A 23,340-nucleotide genomic window follows, 5' to 3' on the forward strand; every position below is an offset into this window, starting at 1 on the left:
CTGCCTTGATATTCTGGGTTATATGGCTGTGTGGAAGGGCACTAGAGGGCCTTTCACAAAGTCTGAAAGCACAGTACTATAGACCAACCAGTCTAACGGCTAGCACTTTTGTTTAATATGATCAGGCAAAGTTAAGGTTAATATTTCAGCTCCAGTATTAACATCCAACAAACAATGCAGTCTCCTTGCTGAATGGAACAGGTAGGGTTGCTGCCACCAAGTTTTTTGTTTCGGACTTTTGTTTCTGAGCAAGTCTTTAACTAAGTAAACTGGGTATTTTAAGAAAAGTAGCACAGATATCCCCTCATGCCCTCCTTCTGGACACCAAGGTGCCAACCCATTCCTCCCCAAGTGATACCTTGACTAGTTTTGCTCCCAAATTTATCAATACCTCACAGCTCTTAAACCACAACTAGTGCATTCCTGGTTCTGCCTGCTCATCGTGGATACAGTAGACCTCAGTTAACCGGAACTCTCAAACAACCAGCAAAAGAATAAAAGAAATAAAACTTTAAATAAAAGAATCCTAGAGTTGGAAGAGACTTTGTGAGCCATCCAGTCCAACCCCATGCCAAGCAGAAGGAAAATCACATTCAAAGTGCCCCCAACAGATGACCATCCAGCTTCTGTTTAAAAGCCTCCAAAGAAAGAGCCTCGACCACACTCCGGGGCAGAGAGTTCCACTGCTGAACAGCTCTCACTGTTATGAAGTTCTTCCTAATGTTCAGGTGGTATCTCCTTTCCTGTAGTTTGAAGCCATTATTCTGCATCCTAGTCTTCAGGGCAGCAGAAAACAAGCTTGCTCCCTCCTCTCTATGACTTCCTGTTAGTTGTTTGTATAATACAGTAAAACGGTAAGAATGTGTGTTGCCTTTATTTGTTTTCATTTCAATTAATGTATCAAGTCAACACAGAGTTTAAGGTATAGCATGGGATAGTTGAATGTGCTTTCCCTGCATGGCCCCTGAATGGAGTTGGACTGGATGGCTCCTGTGTTCTCTATGGCTCTATGAGTTAGGCCTCTTGGCAAAAATATGATAGCTGGGACCCAATGCCAAGACAGCGCAGCAAGTGAGAGACACAGGTGTGACAGAGTCATGACAAGATAGCTCTCCAGAAAGGGGGGAGGGGACAAACAACCAAGCATAGTGCTTAAGGCTATCCGGATATTGTATGCAAACATGTCTTTGCTTCTCTAATTCCAACCCGCACTGCGCAACCAGCATTGGATCCCAATTAGCATACTTTTGCCAGCCTCTATTCAATAGTAGCTCCCAAGCAACCAAAATATGTATTGAACATATGCCAATCCCCATGGGTGCTGAGAGTATACCATATATGTGGCCAAATACCCTAAAAGGCCTTAAGCCAATGCCTTAAATCAAGTAAGGGGTCGCAGCATAGGAAGGTTCAGAACCACTGATCCTCAGAGACACTCGCAGGAACACTTCAGCAAGTGAGAGTCCAAAAGTGGCAGATTAAAACCTGGAACCTCAATCATTAGCTGATACCAGATGAAAAACTACCCCCACCCCCAGGGCACACAGAAGACTGGGCAACTTGGAAGGCACTGAACAGACTGTGCTCTGACACCACGAGATGCAGAGCCAACCTTAAGAAATGGGGATAACAAAGTGGAGTCCAAGACATGCGAGTGTGAAGAGCAAACCACTGACCACTTACTACAATGCAGCCTGAGCCTTGCCACATGCACGACGGAGGACCTTCTTATAGTGACACCCGAAGCGCTCGAAGTGGCTAGCTACTGATCACAGGAAATCTAGTATGTTTGTTGTTTATTCGTTCAGTCGCTTCCGACTCTTCATGACCTCATGGACCAGTCCGCGCCAGAGCTCCCTGTCGGCTGTCACCACCCCCAGCTCCTTCAGAGTCAAGCCAGTCACTTCAAGGATCACATATATCCATCTTGCCGTTTGTTGGCCCCTCTTCCTTTTTCCTTCCGTTTTCCCCAGCATCACGGTCTTCTCTAAGCTTTCCTGTCTTCTCATGAGGTGGCCAAACTACTTCATCTTTGCCTCTATCCTTCTCTTGAAATCTATGAGGGTTGAATGAAAAATAATGCCTCCACCTTTGTAACTCCTCAACAGATGGAAGTACTGGTATATGGCAGGTACTGGCTTGTTCAGTAGACTCTGCTCTACAGTTCCATTTTGGTGGAAAGCCTTAGCATTGAACGGTTGTGTTGTTAAAGTGCGAAGTATGGAACCCTGCACAGACGATCAGTCAATGCGACTTAAGCAACGTGCAGTCACTGAATTCTTGACAGCAGAAGGTGTCACCTCAACATCTTTAAACTTCCTCACCCAATGACGCACAGAGACACAATTACCATAAACAGCTTGCATTCTCTGATGAAACTCCTTTGGAGTGACACCTTTTGCTGTCAAGAATTCAATAACTGCACATTGCTTAAGTTATATTGACCGACTGTTTGCGCAGGGTTCCATACTTTGCACTTTAACAACACAACCGTTCAATGCTAAGGCTTCCTGCCAAAATGGAACTGTAGAGCAGAGTCTACTGAACAAGTCAGTACCGGCCGGATACCAGTACTGCCATCTGTTGAGGAGTTACAAAGGTAGAGACATTATTTTTCATTATTCTTCATTCAACCCTCCTAGTATAAGGCCAAGTTTTTAACTTTGTGTTGTTTGTGTCTTTTTACATACATTATAATTGTACCCTCAACTTGCTTCTGACAGGATAAATAAAATACCCTAAACGAGGGGCTCAGATTCCGTCTGATATTGGAAGCTAAGCAGAATGTGTTGGATGGGAGGCAGCCAATGAGTCCCAAGTGCTGTGATGCATATTTCAAAGGTGATCTTAGGCAAGGGCTACTCCCAGGTGGTTCCTTCTTTCAGCTCCTTCCTCTGAACGATGGCTCTAGGCACGTGGGATTCCTTGTAGTTGCTCTAAGTCGACAGGCGGCTTGAAGGCACACACAGCCACACACACAGAGAGACTGAATAGGCACAAGTTGGCAGGCGCCGTTCCCGATGCCCGGTCCAGGCAGCTTTGTTTTGACAGACTCCTCCCGGGCTTGGCAACGGCTCCTTCTCTGCCTCCCTCCCTCCTCCTCCTCCACCCACAGGAGCTGCTTTGTAGCCAGCGAGGGAGGCCGACTTCTCCCCGCCAAACCCCAGCGGGACTCAGCCCGGGAGGTCCACTGCAGCTCCTCAGTTCCTCCCCATAGTGCCGCCGCCAGCGTGGCAACACCGCCAAGTTCCCCTCCGGGACGGAACCACGAGCCTCCCTTCCTCCTCTTGGGCAACTTCTGGGGGGCCTGCACAGAGGGAAGGAAGCCGCGCCCGGCGAGACAGGCTGGAGCAAACACTCACCTGAGCCGCGCTTCCGCCTCCCGCCTTTGACAGCTCCTCTCGTTGCCTTTTGTTTTCCCCTCCCTCTTTCTCTCTCTCTCTGACTCCTTCGCTTCGGCAGCCGCTCCACCCCGAGAGCCACGTGAATCCGCCTGGCTGCGCTGGGGCTGGAGGGAGGGAGGGAGGGACGGAGGGAGGGAGGGGCGGCCCTGCTTTGGCGCCGAGGAAGCGGCTCCCGGCAGAAAAGGGACAGCAGCGCGGGAAAGGGGCCAGTGGGCAAAGCCCGGCCCAGGGGCGGAGACGGGGCGGAGGAGGCGGCGGAGGAGGAGGAGGCCCGCAACGCGCCCTGCCTCTCCTCCGTCATCGCCTGCCTCCACACAGCTGCGCCCCTCGGCTTCCCTTTCTCCCCTGTGCTTTTCTTATGCTCCTCAGGCCCCTACAGCGGGGCAAAAATAACCTGGCAAGGCGTTGAGGTGGCCTTTCCATTCATTCAGCCTCTTCAGCGCCTTCCAGGTTGTCCACTCCTTTTGTGTGCCCAGGAGGAAGTTTCTCAGCCGGGTTGCTGTAAGTTCTTCGGGCTGTATGGCCATGTCCCAGAAGCATTCTCTCCTGACGTTTCGCCTGCATCTATGGCAGGCATTCTCAGAGGTTGTGAGGGCTGTATGGCCATTTTTGGGCTGTATGGCAATGTTCCAGAAGCATTCTCTCCTGACGCTTCGCCTGCTTTATGGCAGGCATCCTCAGAGGTTGTGAGGGTTTTGGGCTGAATGGCCATGTTCCAGAAGCATTCTCTCCTGACGTTTCTCCTGCATCTATGGCAGGCATCCTCAGAGGTTGTGAGGGCTATATGGCCATTTTTCAGGCTGCCTTGCCATGTTCCAGAAGCATCCTCTCCTGACGCTTCACCTGCATCTATGGCAGGCATCTTCAGAGGTTGTGAAGTCTGTATGGCTATTTTTCAGGCTGTATGGCCATGTTCCAGAAGCATTCTCTCCTGGTGTTTTGCCTGCATGTATGGCAGGCATCCTCACAGGTTGTGAGATCTGTATGGCCATTTTTTGGGCTGTATGGCCATGGTCCAGAAGCATCCTCTCATGACATTTCACTTACATATATGTCAGGCAATCTGAGTCCAGATCTTGCCATTTTATGTAAGAGACACCATTTTACTACAACATTGTAACTGCAATGTCACAGGTCATTCCAGGACACTGCTTGGGACTTCCTGATTAAGTGTTTCTTTACTGTTTGGAAGTTCCTTCATTCATTTTGCAAAAGTTCCAAGTTGTACATCCTCTTGCAGCCCTAAGCAAGGTTTGCCAATCAAATATAATCTCCTCCTTGCAAAGTACACCAAAACAGGAAAAGGCAATACATATCTTTTAAACATTAATATTTCTAGTGTTTGTAGCAATGGTGCTTGTGGACTTAGACTTTTAAAAGGAGGCATGGAGGAAGAAGGGCAATGCAGGGATTGGGAGGAGTTAAGTCCCTGCAGCTGCGGTAAACTGAAAGCAATTGATACTATCACACCAATCCCTTCTGAGAAGCACTTTTGGAAACCTGAAATCACTTTATAGAAAGGACAGGAGAGATAACATCAGTTGCTATTCTGGCACGCTCCAGCTCAAAGCAAAATAGGTTTTAAGTTGCTGCAATTCTAGAAATTTGGAGGTTGAAGGAAACTGTCATTTGGAGGAACACTTTTATTTGGAGAAGCAATAACTCATTTTAACCCCTCCCCTCGTAGTTGCACCCCCTTAATAGAGACTCTGAGATCATTCTTGAATACCTGCAATTCCCACTGTAACTGTAGAAACGGTGGAGTTTCACAAGAGTGTTATGATGTTATGAATTTTCTCAGTTGCAATCCAAAATACTTTACAAAATTGAGATCCTCAGAGAATTTTGCTGTACTGGTAGAGGTCTTGCACTTCATAATTTACTACTACAGAACTGTTCATGCTGCTTGAAAAGAGCATCAGCTGTTAAATGGGAGCATCAGGTTTTTAAATAGCTATTTCATTAATTAATTGGTTCCCTTTAAATGGAGTAATGCACTGATAGACTTTTCTGGAAATGCTTCTTTGAAAATCCTAATGGAAAGAATCAATTTGTCACGCATTTAAATTAGGTGGGGCACAAAATGTTGCTTGCTGTGCAAACATTACCGGCTGAAATTATCTCTGCCATGCAATGTATGGAAGGTACAGGAGCCCTCTTTTTCAAATGGCCTTCCTATTCCCTAAATCACGCCTACACAACCTCTAGATGTTTGGGCCTCCAACTCTCTGAAGCTGTAACCAGCTTGTCCAATGGCTAGGAATGTTGGTAGCTGAAATCCGAAACACACAGGTCTGCTGCATTGCCCTAAATAAATCTTGGCGTGGTGTTGTTGGGAGAGCAGATTAGAAAGAAGAGGGGTAATAGCTGATAACCCCGAGGATCAGTTACCAGAAGTGCTATAATTAAAACAATTAAATGTACATGCCTCTTCAGTGTGCTTGATTCCTCAAGAGGTTTTAAGAAAGGCAGGAGGAATTATTATGAAAGATCTGTATTTCTTAAGAATAACAACCACATTTCACCTTTGAAATCCTTTGCTCATTATAAGCCTTACAATGCAAAGGTCCAGATTTGCTCTAATCCATATATTTCTATATATTTATTTATTTATCGTAGGAGCCCCTGGTGGCGCAATGGGTTAAACCCTTGTGACAGCAGGACTGAAGACCAACAGGTCGAATCTGGAGAGAGTGCAGATGAGTGCCCTCTGTCAGCTATAGCTCCCCATGTAGGGAGACATGAAAGAAGCCTCCCACAAGGATGGTAAAGAGCCAAAACATCTGGGTGCCCCCTGAGCAACGTTCTTGCAGACAGCCAATTCTTACACACCAGAAGTGACTTGCAGTTTCTCAAATCACTACTGGCACACAAAGTAAAATAAAATGATTTATTGTGTCAGAAGCAAATTGAGAATATATTACAGTATAAAAAACCACAAAGAAAGTAAAAAACTTGGCATTATGTTAAATTTCCTTTGACCGGAAGCTGGCCATTTTAAGTGCCTCTGATGTCACTGTAAGAAGGTCCTCCGTTGTGCATGTGGCAGAGCTCAGACTGCATTATAGTAAGTGGTCTGTGGTTTGTTCTTTTCCACATTCGCGTGTTGTAGCCCCATTTCTTAAGATTGTCTCTGCATCTCAAGGTATCAGAGTTCCCTACTTTAGGATTCCATCCAACCAGCTATGCTCTTTTCCATAATACTTTATTCAGTTACTTTCCCCTCCCCAACTGTGCCCACTCACCATTCCGGAGGCTTTGGGCATATGAAGTACTTAATTGGGTATTTTTTATTGTTGGCAAAACATGGTGTTTCCTTGAACCTGTTGATAGCCGTTTCTAGTTGCAGTATCTGAGAGCAGGGATTGATTTCCATTCCTAAATAAAGCAAGGGCTTTACTCTGCAGTTGCTACTACATAACTGAATTCCAGCAATATTGTAGCAATATCCCCACCCCATTTTTCACATTAATTGAGTGTTTATTTATCATGTCAGAAACAAATACAGTTATAATGTATAGAAAAACCATAAACAAAGTTTATTAAATTGCCATTATACTACATTTCCTTTGACCAGAAGCTGTCCGCTTGGAGTGCCTCTGATGTCGCTGTGAGAAGGTCCTCCATTGTGAATGCGGCAGGGCTCAGGCTGCATTGTAGTAAATGGTCTGTGGTTTGCTCTTCTCCACACTCACATGTTGTGGACTCCACTTTGTAGCTCCATTTTTTAAGGTTGGCTCTGTGCTCGTGGTGCCAGAGCGCAGTCTGTTCAGCGCCTTCCAAGTTACCCAGTCTTCTGTGTGCCCAGGAGGGAGTTTCTTATCCAGTATCAGCCACTGTTTAAGGTTCTAACTTTTATCCTGCTACTTTTGGACTCTTGCTTGCTGAGGTGTTCCTGTGAGCATCTCTGTTGATCTTAGAAAACTATTTCTTGATTTAAGACGCTGGCATGCTGATATATGAACAGAGTATGGGCCGGAGATGTCAATGCCTTGGTCCTTTCTTTACTGGTTGCTACTTCCTGATGGATATCAGGTGGTGCAATACTGGCTAAATCAAAATCTATAGAAGAGGAAGAGCACTATATTGCCATAAGCATATGAACTCTTTCTAGAGATCCTCTTAAGTATAATAATAATAATAATAATAATAATAATAATAATTTATTTGTAGTCCAACCTATCTCCCCGAAGGGACTCAAGGCGATTTCCAATACATATGGCAAACATCCAATGCCTACAAAGAACATATAAACAAATTACATCAAAACAAAATGCATCAAACAATATACAAGCAACCTAAATATAAACCAAATAAAAATTAACCAAAAAAAATACAGCTTAATTAACCTATAAATTTGTGGATCATAGAATAACAACACACCCCGACAGATGGCCATCCAGCTTCTGTTTAAAAGCCTCCAGGGATGAAGTTTCCACCACACTCAGAGGTAACTGTAAGTGTCATTGAAAAATAAGTACGGTAGTATTTAGTGCCAACTCATTTATAATATCTCATTATGAAGAATTGAGCCTTTGGGCTCAACTTGTTCTTTGTGAAATTATACTGGCAGCTTCCTATGGTTTGTATGGCCTTCTGGAGGGCTCTGAAGGACCTCTGAACAGACATAAAAAGGGTGATGGGAGCAATGGGATTTGTAGTTTGACAATAGGCTGCTTTAGGCAACAGGATACATTACATCACCATTGGTGCCCCCAAAAGCTAATTCACAGTTTTTAAGGTTGGTGTTGCATTTTGTGTCTTCAGAGACTTGCTCATGTTTGATTGTGTTAGTAATGTTCCATTTTGTGCATGTATTTATCTCCCTATTTATTGAATTGCACATAATGTTGGAAAATCTGTGTCCTGCCTACAAGATGTATGTGGTGAATAAATAATAAGCAAATGAATAGAATAAAATTAGAAATTGGTTTTATTTAATTGAGTCTTTTATGTATATGTAACTCAATATTGGTTAAGTTGTTTTAAATTATTCTTAATAAGCCTTTTAAATATGCAAACATTAATAGCTCATCTATTATAGAGGCGAAGGTGAGAGGCTCTGGCAATAATGAATTACTGAATTTTCTCTCATCATTTATACCCTGGTTTTCAAAGGGGGTTGCTTTTCCTCACAGAAACATGCTTTACTGTAAATGCCAAATACAAGGCAGGCTTTCCAAAACAACAAAAGGGAGATGGCATGTGCCTGAACAGAGATAAAAAACCTTTCAGTCCTTTAAGCTGCAAGTTTCCATAATAATAAGCATGAATATTAATATAATGTCAGCAGTGTAAGAAGTATCACAACATGGTTCATGCTTTTTCATGCATGCTATTTAAATGTTCATTGAAAATGCTAGTCTGTCTCTTTAGAGCTTTTGCTTTGCTAAGTTGGTCAAAGCTTCAATCATTATTAATGTTACTAGTATCATGTTTACAACTGTAAAGATAGAAAGCTGAAAAGCAGGATGAAGGCATTGAAATGAAATGCATCATTCAGTAGCTCCTTTAATAATTTCCTAGAGAAGAATAGATTTAATGCTTGTCAATCAAGTGCACATAGTCTTTGGATATGACAGCAACATTGTCACTGACACGGTGCTGTTTATATTTTCCATCAGCTTTGGGAAAGTTAACTAGGGCCCCTTCTACACTGATATATCATCCTGATTGGGAAAGCCAATAATCCACATTATCTACTTTGACTGGATTATACGAGTCTACACTGCCATATAATACAGTCTAAAGCAGGTAATCCAGATTTTGTATGGCAGTGTAGAAGAAGCCTAGCTTGTTGCTCCAAAGATTTGAAAACTTAAATTGAGTCATTGCTTGAAATGCTGGCTATAATTCATCTGGTGCACTGAGCTGAGAACTGCCTTTCAAATACAAGGGGCATTCATTAAAGATTTCCTCTGACCCACTTCTATTTATCACAGGACACTGAAAGTGCACATGTGTAATGATATAAGACTCTATAGGTTACTTGCCAATTTACAACTCAGAACTGATAATGGTCTTGATTTTACAGTTGCTGAAGTGGTGTCAGGCTTGATAATGGACCCAGTGGAATACAGAGCAGTCATCAAGTTCCTTTACTTGAAAGGCTGCACACCAAAGGAGACGTTCGATGAGGCGAAAGATGTTTATGGTGATGATTCCCCAACATATAATGTAGTCAAGAACTAGCATCATCAATTCAAATGTGGTCGGACTTTGGTGCAAACAGCTCCAATTTCAGGGCGACTGCACTCTGCTATTGATGAACACCATCCAGCAAGTGGAGATAGCCATTTTGGAAAATCACTGCATAACCATTTGCCACCTAGCCCAAAATGTCAAGATTATTGTGGGGGTCCATGGAAAAAAAATCATCCAAGACCATCACATGCATAAGGTATCAGGTTGTTGGGTCCCCCGGCTGCTCACACATTTCCAGAAGCAGGAACAAGTTGAATGCTCTCAAGTGCTATTGACGATGTGCCATGGAAACCAGGACTTTTTCAACAGACTGATTATACAGGATGAAAGCTGGGTCTATCGCTATGATCCTGAGACTAAATTCCAGTCGATGCAATGGAAGCATCATGACTCACCACCTCCAAAGAAAGCATGTGTCCAACTCTTGGCAGGCAAGGTCATACTCACAGTATTTTGGAACCAACATGGAGTAGTATTAATGGATTTCCTAGCAAAGGGTACTGTGATCACTGGGGCATACTATGCTTCACTGCTGTGGAAATTGCAGGAGGCGATCAAAACCAAGAAAATGGTATGCTCGCCAAAGGTGTCCACCTTCTACAAGACAATGCACCAGTTCACAACTCACATGTTGCAGAAATGGAAGCATGGTTCTGTGGCTTTGAAATTCTACCGCAACCCCCCTTATTCACCCGCCCTTGCACCATTGGACTTCTACTTCTTTCCAACAATGAAGTTATTTTTGAAGGGCAAGCATGTTTCAGATGACGAGACTTTGATTTCCGAAGTTGCAACGTGGCTTTTAGAGCAACTTGTCAACTTCTGCAAGGTAGGTGTTTACAGTTGCTTAAAAAGATGGGAGAAGTGTGTGTCCCTAGTTGGCACCTATGTAGAGAAAGACTAATAACTGTGCCAAGTTTCATTGCAGTGAACCTTCCCTGTAATTATGTAAAGCATGACAGGGTAGATTAGTAAAGACTAAGTAGTTAACACCCACTAGCTTTAGCAAAAATGATTTCTAGTGAAAATGCAGGCTGCTGTAACTGGTTTCTAGATATGGGGCAACTCTGCTGCCTTCATTCCTTATTCTTTTGGAGCTATGGTGATAGGTGACTGCAATGTAGAGTGCTTGTATGATAAAATATACACTACATGAGTAATGCTCATAATCATCTAGTTTTGAAGTGTTCTAATGTCCAGGATTCCTTGTTTGGGGAAAGAGGTAGTGTGGCATAGTGTATTGTGTATATTAACTAAAGATTTGGTTCCTTAATTCCTCTGTTCTTAATTTTTTTTTCAAAATTTATGAGAACTTTAATATGTGTGTGCACAAGTGTATGTAAATATGCATTCAATATGTTCAAACACCTTGAAGTCTGACAGACTTGGAGGCTTAGATGTCCATTCTGAAAGAAACAAAGGCATTAATATGATAAACAAGGACACAGTGCTTTAGGTCTTGTGTAAATATCCTTTAATTTCAAGACTGATGATGAATCCACACAGAGATAGTTTGCTTATATAGACTGCATTAAAACTTTAAAAAATATAAGCGATTAGAAGACAAAGCAGTTTTTATGCTGTTGGTTTGTGAACCACTAAAAAGCCTGTTTCATATAGTTTTAAAAGATTTATGGGGTAGTGGGGTTGAAAAGTTCTTATTCCTTTTAGGATTGGTAATAACAGGCTCAGGATAAAGAATTGCTCAATTGTGAGAGAAGTAGTTACGGAATAATTGGAAACTCTGATGGAGAATCTACTTCCTCCTTGTATGTTAAACAGAGACAGTTGCTCTTTGTATGCTTGTTTTCATAAACACTCAATGGGTTACATTCAAGAACCAGCCTATAGTGAACAGACTAATATTTGGAAAATACAATTATATGAATGTATTACTCTGTAGTTCTTTGTTAATTAATAACGATCAGATAACCAGGCAGACTCTGCTTGGTACCAATTGAATTATTATTGTCTGCCCAACAAAGCTTTCAAAACTATATAGTATTGAAACGCAATGCAAAATACTTTTGGGGTGCTTTTCATGATTCTTCCCTCTTTCCCAGTTCTCTCTTAAGTATGTGTTAAAATTTAAATTTAGTTTTCAGTGTGGCGTTTAATGTGTTTTGTCTTAATAACTGTATGTTTAATTCTATTTTAATATTTTGTGGATTTTGAATGGTATTGCTTTTTAAGGGTGTGAGCAACTTTGGGTCTTGACCAAGACTGAAAAGCAGGATGATGACCTAAGAAAAACAGGCTTATTAAGAATTGATTTAATAAGCCTATACACAAGTGAGGGTAATTCATAATTTAATGACTCAATATTTACCCAAAGCTCTGATATTTGTGTGCTTGCAGGTTATGCATGGTTTCACTGCTTAAGTGTGTTTCATACCACAATGTATGTAGCCTTCTGGTAATCTTTTAGTTATCTTTTAAAAATAACTGCAGTAGAGTCTCAATTAACCAGAACCCAAGCAACAGGAACTCTCAAGCAACTGGCAAAAATTAAAAAGTTTAAATCAAAATTAAAACAATTTTAGTAAAATTATTGCATTAAATTAAGTTTGTCTTTATTGGCTTTTAATGACTGTATTTCAATATCAGTGTCAAGTCAATGCAGTTTATGGTATGGTATGACATGGGGTATAGTATTAGTTAGGCCTATTTTAATAACTCTCAAGCAACCAGAAAGTGCAGCTATCCAGCATCTATGAATGGGCTCCAATTAATTGAGAGTCTACTACTTGGAGTTAACTGTTTCAGTTACTGTGATGTGGACTTATATCAGAGAACTAGCTGTCTCCTGCCACATGTTGCTGTGGCCCAGTCTGTGTATGTGTGTGTGTATATATTTGTGTATATATGTGTATTTGTGTATATATGTGGTTTTGCACATATGCTGTAATGTTTTTTTTGGCTTTTTAAGACCCTTCAGCTGTGTTTTTCACTGTTTTTATGAATGATGGTCACTCGTAGACTTGATAGGTGTATTGTGTCCAAATTTGGTGTCCATTTTCTCAGTGGTTTTTGAGTTATGGCAATCCCACAAACAAACTTTATATTTTTATTTATATAGAAGATGTTGTATGAATCACTGATCATATAACAAAGGATAAAGTGAGTAGGTGTTGGGAGGAGGGATAGAATGGAATTTTAGAGTGATTGCTGATTGGTGAAAAGCTTGAGGAAATTTGCATAGGGCTGGGAAATGTCAGCTGGTGAATGGCAGTTAGGCATTCTCTCTGTAGGCAGTTGGTGTTTTAGACTCGAGAGTGGTGAGGAGGGGTTTGGGTGGGCTGTGAGAGAGGATCTGAAACATTTACTATTGAGGGCTGGTCAGGTGTAGGAATAAATTAGTGCATTTTAAGGCTCTGGGTTAGCTAGAGAAGAGAGAGAATGTGCAGTGTTTTTAAATGTAGTGATTATACTGCCTTTGCTGTGTTTAAATTCTGGCAGTAGAGAATTGTTTTCGTTTTTCCTCATTTTTTGTCCGTGAGAGCACTCTCTATGAAAGGTTGGATCGGGTCAATGTATTTCTGTGGTGGATAGTAATAGTGTTCACTGGGATAACTCTCCATAGGAACCTTGTGGCATTTAGATAGTCCCCATAAAAGAGGATCATGCAAACTCCTGGTAGTTGCAGTAAACACTGTGGGTTTTTATGTTTAAAGACATAGAAACTCATCATTTGGTGACTGTGGTAGGGTTTCCTGAGAGAGATCTCCATATCTGGTGACTTAAAGGATGACCCCCCCCCCCACATGTGATGCAGCTGCAGGATTTGCCTTTGAGTACAAGCAAATACCATGTTGTACATGTTGTAATTGTTGTATACATGTTGTAATTGTATAATACTATATTATTGTTATACTTAAGGGGCAAGCAATCAGGATGCGATGGCAACAAGTTACATTCCTTAGTTATCTTTCCATACTCTGTCCTGTCAGGGCAACTAAGTATTGCTGTATTATAGCTCTTGTTTGCTGGTTAGGGTAACTATATACCTGCACATTATGCAGTGTATCTAAAGGACCAGGTACTGTTCAATAGAATTTTGCATGGATCGGTTTTCCTTCGTTCATCCATTCTTTCATTACTTTTGTTACCTTTGGGATCACACAACAAGAAGCCTCTCCCGGTACAAAAATCAGCTTGACACAAAAGCAAGGGGAAACCAATTCTGGCTCCTCATTCTTCTCATGAGCAGCCTCCTTGCCTTGGAAAGAGTGCATGTGTGTGTGTGGTGTGCAAGCCCAGAAAGCGTGTGTACCTGCCTACAGCCAAGAGCCTTTTCAGGAGTAAGAGAACTTGCCTCCTTGCCTTGGAAAGTGCATGTGGCATACAGCTGAGCACCTCCTCTGAAGTAATGTTGCCTCCTTTTCTTGGAAAGGGCATTTGGGATGCAGGCCCAGAAAGCACACACAGCTGCCTGCATCCAAGCACCTCCTCTAGAGTAAGAAACAGGTTAAAAGCCTCCTTAAAATGCACCCCTGCCTGCAGCTGAGTCCCTCTCCTTTAGAGTAGACCTTAAATGTCTAAAGTGATGGGTAGAGGAGCCTGGGAAGCCTCCCCATAATGAGCTGATAGAAAATGGATCTTTCAGAACCCCAGAGTGAAAACAGATATCCACCCTCCCGGGAGGCTCCCAAAAATGGATCGAGCCCCCCACCGAAAGCTGGGACACAAAATGGGTGAAGGTTTACTGGGATTGCACAAATCTACTGTTCAATATTACATTCAAATGACGGAGGAAGGCAAACAGGCCACCTCAATCATGGAAAGAGGGGCAAAACCAAGAACTGCCTTGGCGTTTGAAACAAGGTAAGTATTTATGTCGATTGTGTTGTGAAGGCAAGGTATCCAGACTTCTCTCACAGAAGGGGAATACAGGATGTGTCCTATTTTTAGATTATATCTGTGGGTGTACTGAAAGCAGATATTTTGAGAATCCATCCTCTGAGCCCTCTGTCATTTACCAGTGCTGTGTTGCACCAGAGTGTTAAAAATAAAAACAAAATGATCTCTGTATTATATCCAGAAAGCTTGAGTCCATTATTTTCAAAACAGTTATGAAGACAGTTCACTATGTTAGTATGAAAAGAAAGACAAGAAAAATCTTCAAATGGCATAAGTTGAAAGCTAGTTAGAAATATATTATTGTTAACAAATGGAGATTTAAATTGGTTTCCTTCTATGAGAGGAGAGACTTTATTGTTTTAAAAGAAAACATGCTTGCTTATCACAAAATCAGTTAGGGAAAGACACAATGTGATTCATTTTCAGTCCTTTCAATTAGTAAAAAACATTATTTCCCCCTCCATATCTGTGCTGTGCAGTTCTTAAGTTTGCTCTTAATTTTACCTTTGAGTTATTGCAGCCTTCCCTGATGCTTCAGAATGATGAGCACCATGAACCAAACAGTGGAGTCCACTCCCAAAACCAGAGCAAACAAAACTGCAAATGTCTTATGGGGAAGAAAGGAAGAGGAGGAAATTGAGGGAAATTGTGCAGAACTGTCTCATCAAACAAGAGGCTCTTTGTGGGTGTATCACATGTAACAAATAAAACTGTTTAAAGCTCTTGTCCTAATTTCACAGCAGCAGCAACAACAAAACAACGATAGTTCTTTTAAAGTTAATTGCCATTAATACATCACACAATGATGTAAGAACAGGAGAAAAATAGTATTTCATACTAGCCGTCCCCTGCCAAGCTTTGCTGTGGCACAGTTGCTGTATATGTGTGTTGTGTGTGTGTATATATATGTGTGTGTGGTTTTGTGCATGCATTGTAATTTTTTTTATTTTTTGGCTCTTTAAGTCTCTTCTGCTGTGTTTTTCAGTGTTTTTATGAGTGATGATCACTCGTTGGCCTGATACGTGTATTGTGTCCAAATTTGGTGTCAATACGTCCAGTGATTTTTGGGTAATGTTAATCCCACAAATGGACATTACATTTTTATTTATATAGATGGGTTGCTGTGAGTTTTCCAGGCTGTATGGCCATGTTCCAGAAGCATTCTTTCTCTCATGATGTTTTTCTTATAACACTGCAAAATAAACTGACTTTGGTTCCTACAGGTTTTTAAATAAATCCTAGGCTTTTAGATATTTTATGTGAGTTATGTTTTTGCCACTTTCTCAGTTCGGCACATTGGTTAAATTTAGGAGGTGACAACACGCTCATCTCATTCACATTCATTGTGCCACTAAAATCTGTGAATAAATAAATGTGTCAGGGCTGCATTCGAGTAGAGCTAGCTATGATAACATGCCATTGAAAAAGATAGAATGGATCAGTTGCAACTAACTTAAATTTTATTGACTTCAATCGGACATACATAGAGACTAGATGCTATTTGTTTACATTAATCTGACTTGAAGATCATCCACACTCACTGAATCACACTATGTAGAAAATAAACTCATTTTATTATTAAACTGGATAAATGCCTTTCATTATGGCAAATGGGATGGAATGACAGATGAGAAAAAGAAAATAAAGCCAGTCCTTATTTAACCCAACCACGAAAATCTCATTGGGCTTTGCAGGATGATTAAACAGAACACAGAATATGCAATTTGCTGCATTGGACACACCTGTTATAAGAAAGGGTATGAGTGCCAATGCATAAATTAGCATGGGAAACTTGTTAATGTTTAATTGAAAGTAAATGCTATTTATTTTATTTATATAGAGATCCATGAGTCATATTTCTATGAAGCATACAGTGACTCATGGCAGGAGCCACTGACTTGGTCTTCTTTGAGAGCTAGTAACTACCGGCTTGTGAGCTTTTTTCTTGGCTGTGCTATTTTGAGGCTTGGTTGTGAACTTTTGTGTACATAGATTTGCCAGATTAGCAACATCCAAAAGATTTCAAAGCCAAAATCTGAGCTGGAGTGTTGTTCTTGGGGTATCACAGTGATGGCCCCTCACACTGTCACAGGGTGCAGGGATTTCAGGTGTCACAGAGGAGCAGATTAAGTAGTTTGTCAGAACCGCTTTTGGTTAAGCTGATTATGGAAACAGACATGAGAGCACCCATCCAAAAATTCGTGTAATCGGGTATGATGGCAGTCCAGAACGAAAGGAACACCATTTTGTTTTCATATTCAGACAACTGGAAAAACACATCTAGTAATTGCAGCAGTTGCTACCACTTCTGCTAAAGATCTCACATGATGATGATTGCAATGAAAGTAATAATAATATAATTTCTTACCCACTTCTCCCCATGGAGAGCACACATGATATGTGGAGAGCTTTTCCAGGCCTGTACCTTTTCTGGGGCTTGTAGAAATGTGATAGTAAGACAGTTAACCATCCTGACCCTGTTCTGTGGCTATCATGGCTTATAGAACAAGAAGTATAATGTGTTTGCAGAGTCTGTGCCCTACTCCTTATTCAAATGTCATGATGGATCCAAATGCACTTACTCATTTTCTCCCCTCTTCTCACTCCTAAGAAAACATATAAACACTTTTATGTTCTGTCAAAGTGCCCTGATTTCAGCTGAGGGACGTGGAGTTGAGTGCCCAGACTTTAAAGCCACTGCACACAGTGTGATAAAATTTCCTTGAGCACAACTCACAATGTCATTTATCTCTTGGAAGTGGGTTTGCATTCCATGAGAATGTACTTAGTGCCTTGAGACTTGGCAATGGTATTGATGGCAGAGAAAATATTTTCTTGTTGGTTTTGCTAAACCTCTGTGTGGCTTTTGATGCTCTTGACTATGGTATCCTTCTGGGCGACCTCACTGGGATGGAGCTTGAAAGTATTGTTTTACAGTGGTTCCATTCTTTCCTGGAAGGGAGGAGCCAGAAGGTGGTTTGATCCTCTGTTTGATCCTCTGACACTGACCTTTGTGGTCCCTTAAGGGTTTTGTTTTTTGTTTTTATGCCATTTTATGCATACATGAAACTACTGGGCAAGGTTAATAATGTTATGCCATGTTAGATTGAAAAAACTTGGATACAATTATTTTCAGCACCACCACAAAAATGGGGGTGGGATGGGGGAATTTTGAGAGTTTTGGCTACCTTGTTGCTAAACTTATAATATCTTCCTATATCACTTTGGTTAATGTTTCTCTTGGTAATTGTTCATTGTTAGAAGCCTTGGGTATTCTTAAAAGAGAGGTGACAGCCAGAGAAGGGTTTTTATAAATGCCTGTTCAGCTCCCTATATGAATTTGAGGAAGAATTCTAAATTGGGGAATGAACAAACCTTGAACCAGTGTAGCATTAAAAAAACCCGAGGCTGAGTAAATTACTTTTAAAAATTCTTTCTTTTAATGAAGAAATAATTCCATTCCAAAATATAGACACACAATTAAATAGTTTAATCACTTCAAAATATAACATGTCCCCAGTAGGCTTGAACGCACGCACACACACGCACACACACAACAATACTTAACAGCAATACAAAAAATCCAGTACGATAATAGTGCTGTTTACAATAGCAATGAATAATGTAAAACTTGTGGTGCGTATTTCGTTTGGAGTGGTATGAAATAACAGTAGTTAAAAACATCAGACAGTTTGTAGCCTCAAGGTGTAACTCTTCATACATTTTTGGTTCAGAAGAAAAAAATGCCTTCTCTTCTCAGGACACAGTGGAGTGCTTGTCATTCAAGTATCCTTGCACTGAACTGAACCAACCTAACTGTTGTCAGCTGACATTGTGATATTTACAAGATATATCTACAGTAATTCCAAGAGACTAATAAGAATGGGGGAAGATGATCAAAATAACAGCAGACATCTGGGCTAAATAATGATGCAACATTTTGTCTCATGCATATAAGAAAATACAGATTATCACAACAAAGGCCACACACCTTTTAATGCAGTTTTAAGTTCACATTACTACTTACAGAGAATCTATCCTCCATCTTTTCTTTCAACATTCAAGAATCCTCTTCAACAACACATTCTGATTTCTGCCTCGTCATTACCTTTCCATTGACAATCTACATGAAATTTTTGGCTGCAGTAAATGGCCCATGAAGAATTACAGGCCAGTTTAACCATTTCTGTAACTTTAAATGTTCACAATCTACAATCCAAACCAAGTTTAACAAACAAACAAGAACTGAATAGGCTAAAACAGAAGCCCAGATAGGACAGACTCTCACCTGACCCATCTCCTACATGTATTGTGTGCCACTGTATGGAAAAAAGCCACCCATGTCTTCACATGGTTTGTTAAGATACACATACCTAAAGTCTGACTCCCATAGGCCTCAACATCACATGAGATGTGAGAATTAACCATGGGATCTGACCTACATTGCTGGGATTTTACACATGTTCACCATAGTTAAATTTTATCCTTGTTGCACATTGGTGTCAGCTGACATGGAGGTTGGCTGGTGTATCAGATGTGTGGCACAAAGCAGCTTTCCCATCACATGTTGGAGAGAAATCAGTGAGAAAGTATTGCCCTTGTAGGGCCATTGCCAGCTTAACTGCTGGGTTATATAGTAAAACTAGGGCTGACATCCTGCTGTTGAATTACAATGACATAAATCAGACTTAAACCATTGCAACTCATTCTTTGGTGGTTGCGTCAATCAGAATTCTGTTCTGATCATGCAGTTACCAAAATCATTCCCCAACTGACCTTGTAAGCACCACCCACAGTGATCATTTGGATGTTTTCAGAGAGCAGAGGCAACAGTAAGATGTTCAGGTATTTTCTGAGGACATCTATAGGAAAACAGCAGGACACATCCCTGTTGATCCTCCCTCTCAATGACTACACAGAAAAGTGGAGTGGCGGCTGATCTACATACAAGGTGGGTTTGGAGGTTGCATTGGGAGATGTAGCTACGGAGACATAGCTTTATAATACAGACATATCTCCTGATTCAGGATCTTGACCTAGGTTTTGCTTTGGAGAGGAAATAAAAAGTGCTTAATCTTGGAGTTCCAGAGTACAAGAGGCCACCTAGAGATCTGCTTGGGGATTCTGTGAGGAAACCAGGCTGAGAGAATGGTACTTGGGTGGTGAAGGCAATAATAGTGCTACACATATCTTGCAATGATTAGATTCATGCATGATTCTTACATGCAATGTTTGTATATAAATAAAGGCGGGCATCAAAGCAACATGGTTATTAGTCCAACTGTAGTAATGTGGTTGGATTGGGATCATCCGGGTATGGCTGTGTTATAGTTCATTTCATCTCTTTTCAGGAATTAACTGGCTGGGGTCCTGAGCTGTTAGCAAGATTTACTAGTGCTAAGCACTATTAGAGAGTAACCAGTTCCTGAGAGAAAGGTATCGGAGAGGTAAGCTATCATAGGTTACACATGTCAGCTTGGCAGATATTACAGGAGTACAGGTTAGTTATTGCAATGATGGGGACATGGGTGTGTCTTTAAATAAGTGTTTTTTCTTAGTTATCTGAAATCTGAGTGTCCTACTTAGTGACAATGCTGCAAAGTAGACAAGGAGAAAATTGGCTAATGGTAGCAATGATTCTGTGCATATGTGATAAGTAGTGATAACAATTTAATCAAAGTAATATTTATTCCATATAGAATCCCTAATGAAATTTCTAATTCAGACAAATAAAATACACACATTTTGGGGATAGCATTGTTCCAAAAATACATTTTCTACAATGTTTCTATTAAACTTGTGACTGATAGAACTGAGTTCTAAAATGGTGTTTAATATTAACGTTGTATCATATATGAAATATTTTAATAGCATCTTTGCCATTTCTACACCGCTTTCTGTTTTCACTTTAAACTGTTACTAGGTAGGACTGCATTGTAAATATATAGAGAATATTTACAATTTTTCTTCTTCTTAAGAACATGGTGAACTGCATCCTTTTTATTTTGCATTTTGGGGCTCTTCCACAACTTTTGAGTATCGGAAATGCCCTTCCTCAAAAGAAAACTTGTTCTGCACAGTGTACATTTCTGCATAAAATACAGGGAATCTTAGCTGCCAAAGTATTCAGTAGTTAAACAATTTGTCATTCTCATAACTGTTGCAGATTCAGATCTACAGTAATTATTGACCAAACATCACTCCCTAAATCCATCTTTTCAGTTTGGAAGTGCCTGAAGGCAGTGCAGACTGAGGTGTAGGCAAATGGCATCTGCAGTAGTCTCGAGATAAACATTTGCTATAGGGAGCATACAACTCCCTTTTTTGCAACAGCTCTACTGGCTGCCAATGTGATTCTGGGCACAATTCAAAGTGTTGGTTATGACCTACAAAGTCCTATATGGCTCAGGTCCAGAGGGCCTTCTCAGTGGTTCCTACCCAGGGAAGACAGAATACCCTCTTTTTTTGTATTTCTGTTGGTGAGCTAAAACCTTTAATTTAGACTGGCTTTTAAAACAGAGAGTTTTAAAATTAGGGACCAGGCTTAGCACAGCAAGTTAAGCTGCTATGCTACAGAAAAATCCTGTTGATCAGAAGGTTGGCAGCCTGAGCCCGGGTCAGAGTGAGCACCTGTTGTTAGCCCCAGCTCACCTGACCACCTAGCAAGTTGAAAACAGAAATGTGAGTAGATAAAATCGGTATCACTTTTAGCGGGGAGGTAATAAAGGAACCCTTAGGGACATTATTCAAAGAAAAGCTCCTTGGCATTGACGATGGAGTGACAGCACCCCCCCCCCCCCAATGGCCGGAGTTGAGCACGGCCTCCAAGATGCCAGAAATACAATGGGAAAAACTGCCTTTACCTCTGTTTGTGTTGTCTGTTTTTGTTAATTGTTGTATAATAGGCATTGAATGTTTGCCGTATGTGTGTTCTGCAACCTGCTCTGAGTTCCCTTTCGGGTGAGAAGGGTGGGATATAAATAGTGTAAAATAAAATAAAATAAAGGGCTAGGGGGTGCTGTGTTGTTTTAACTGAGCTTTTAATTTTTAAAACTGTATTTTAGCTGAATTCTTTTAATACTGTAATTGGTTTTGTCTTGCTTATTTTTTCTGTTTTTAATTGCATTGTTTTAAATTTCTTGAAACAATTTGAGTAAAGACCTTGGGAGAAAATATTGTGATGATTATGATGATTACTTCAGAAGGACCCAAAGACTACCTGCCTGTTCCCGATGCCTCGTATGGTTAGGAGACTCTTGCATTCATCATTCCCTAGTGCTCCAGTCTGCAATGCCTTGGAAATATTTTGGCTGGAACACCATCAGGCTGGAAATCTGGGTTTTATGAGTGACACTCTTAAACCAAGCTATGACAGCAGACTTCTGTCAACCTAGTTAGGTTTAATGATGTGGTATGCCAACCATTGGCTTAAAAATGGGGGGAAAATCCACAGAAGCAGTCATAAGTTTGCTCATTGATAAGAAAACCTCTGAATTTTTTCATTCTTCCATGTAGGAATGCAGTAAGTGAAGTTCTACATCTTTACTACATAAGTAATGGCTCCAAAATCATTGCAACCTATTTTTATAGGAATCCTGGTAGAAAAAAAGTTCTGTGATTTTTCTCATTCCTGTTGTTGTTGTTGTTAGAACAGGATGCAGTGACTCAAAGGGACACTGTTGTAATGATCTCCCTCTCTTTTTCAGAACACCCTTTCCCCTGTGCTTTTCATAGATAGCTAATATCCCCATTCAGCTCTGAAAGAAAGTCTCACTACACACTTCCAAGAATGCATGCAGAACATCTGGTGGCTGGCTAAGGCAATGCACATTCAGAAATAAAAGGAAATAGTAGCAAGCGCACTTTTTAAAGCTTATACATTTATAGCTGAAGGCCTCAACAAACAGGATATGGAGAATGGAGAAATGTGAAAGAACACATGCTTACTAAAGTTCTAAAACAGCAATTAAATAATACTATGAAAGGTTATACATAACGTTAGTTTAGGGGTTTTATGGCACCTGTGGTTTATAAACAGCTTTAGCAACGAGTATTTCAAAACATAGTTCACAGTTTTAAGAAGATCTGTGCTGATTTTAAAAACTAGATTCTATATCATTTGAATGCTGCCTTTTGTATATGATATCTATTTGGAAAGAAAATATTTACACTAACTTCTATGGCTGATTTGTTAGATTATTTTGAAAGAAAACATTCCTAAGTTATGCAGTAGCCCTAAATCATAGAGATACTTCTTAGTGCATTTTGTACAAATCTGTTATTCTTTGTTTTTTGTGATTTTTTTGTGTTTTTTGCAGAAAGACTGTAAAACAAATTTCATCCTAAGACTGCAATACTGCATCTGGTCATATGCACTGAAATGCTACTCCTATTGGGATTTTTAGTGCATGTGGCTGGATTGAGGATTGCAGCGACTGTTCTAGTACTTCATTCTTGGGCTATAAATATGTACACTCGAGTATATTCATTCAGTGTTAAATGCTTTGTTTTAAAATTTCCTCTGTGGAAAAACAATGTACAGTGTGTAGGAAAGTGTTCTAAAATTTCAAACTACTGAGAAATCAAACTCCTAATAGAAACACTACTGTTATTGTAAACTGAACAGGTTCAAAACGATGTGCAAAGGGCTTGTGTTGTGTTAGTTCTGCTGTTAATTGCAACAGCAGCATTGTTCAGCCTGTGTTCTTCACCGGTAATGAGCCATGTTACGTAAGATGTCGCTGATATTAACTTAGCTTTAAATAAAAGTCTTTTTTCCTTTTTCTTCAAAACAAACACCTACAAACTACAACTTTTAGAACAAAAAGGTACTGTGCTACAGTCTTCAGATCTAATTGGTTATTGTATGTCA

The 23,340-nt window shown here is 40.6% G+C and overlaps 1 protein-coding gene across 1 annotated transcript in view; it reads right to left on the bottom strand.

Annotated features, from left to right (window-relative positions):
- Positions 1–3,514, bottom strand: part of MAPRE2 (microtubule associated protein RP/EB family member 2) — a 132,467-nt gene extending 128,953 nt beyond the window's left edge. The window contains exon 1 of the mRNA XM_060775272.2: positions 3,363–3,514. The gene's annotated coding sequence lies outside the window, so the exon portion shown is untranslated. The remainder of the gene's footprint in view (positions 1–3,362) is intronic.
- Between the last annotated feature and the right edge of the window lie 19,826 nt (positions 3,515–23,340).

The sequence above is a fragment of the Anolis sagrei genome, chromosome 4 (genome assembly GCF_037176765.1).
Source record: "Anolis sagrei isolate rAnoSag1 chromosome 4, rAnoSag1.mat, whole genome shotgun sequence".
NCBI lineage: Eukaryota > Metazoa > Chordata > Lepidosauria > Squamata > Dactyloidae > Anolis > Anolis sagrei.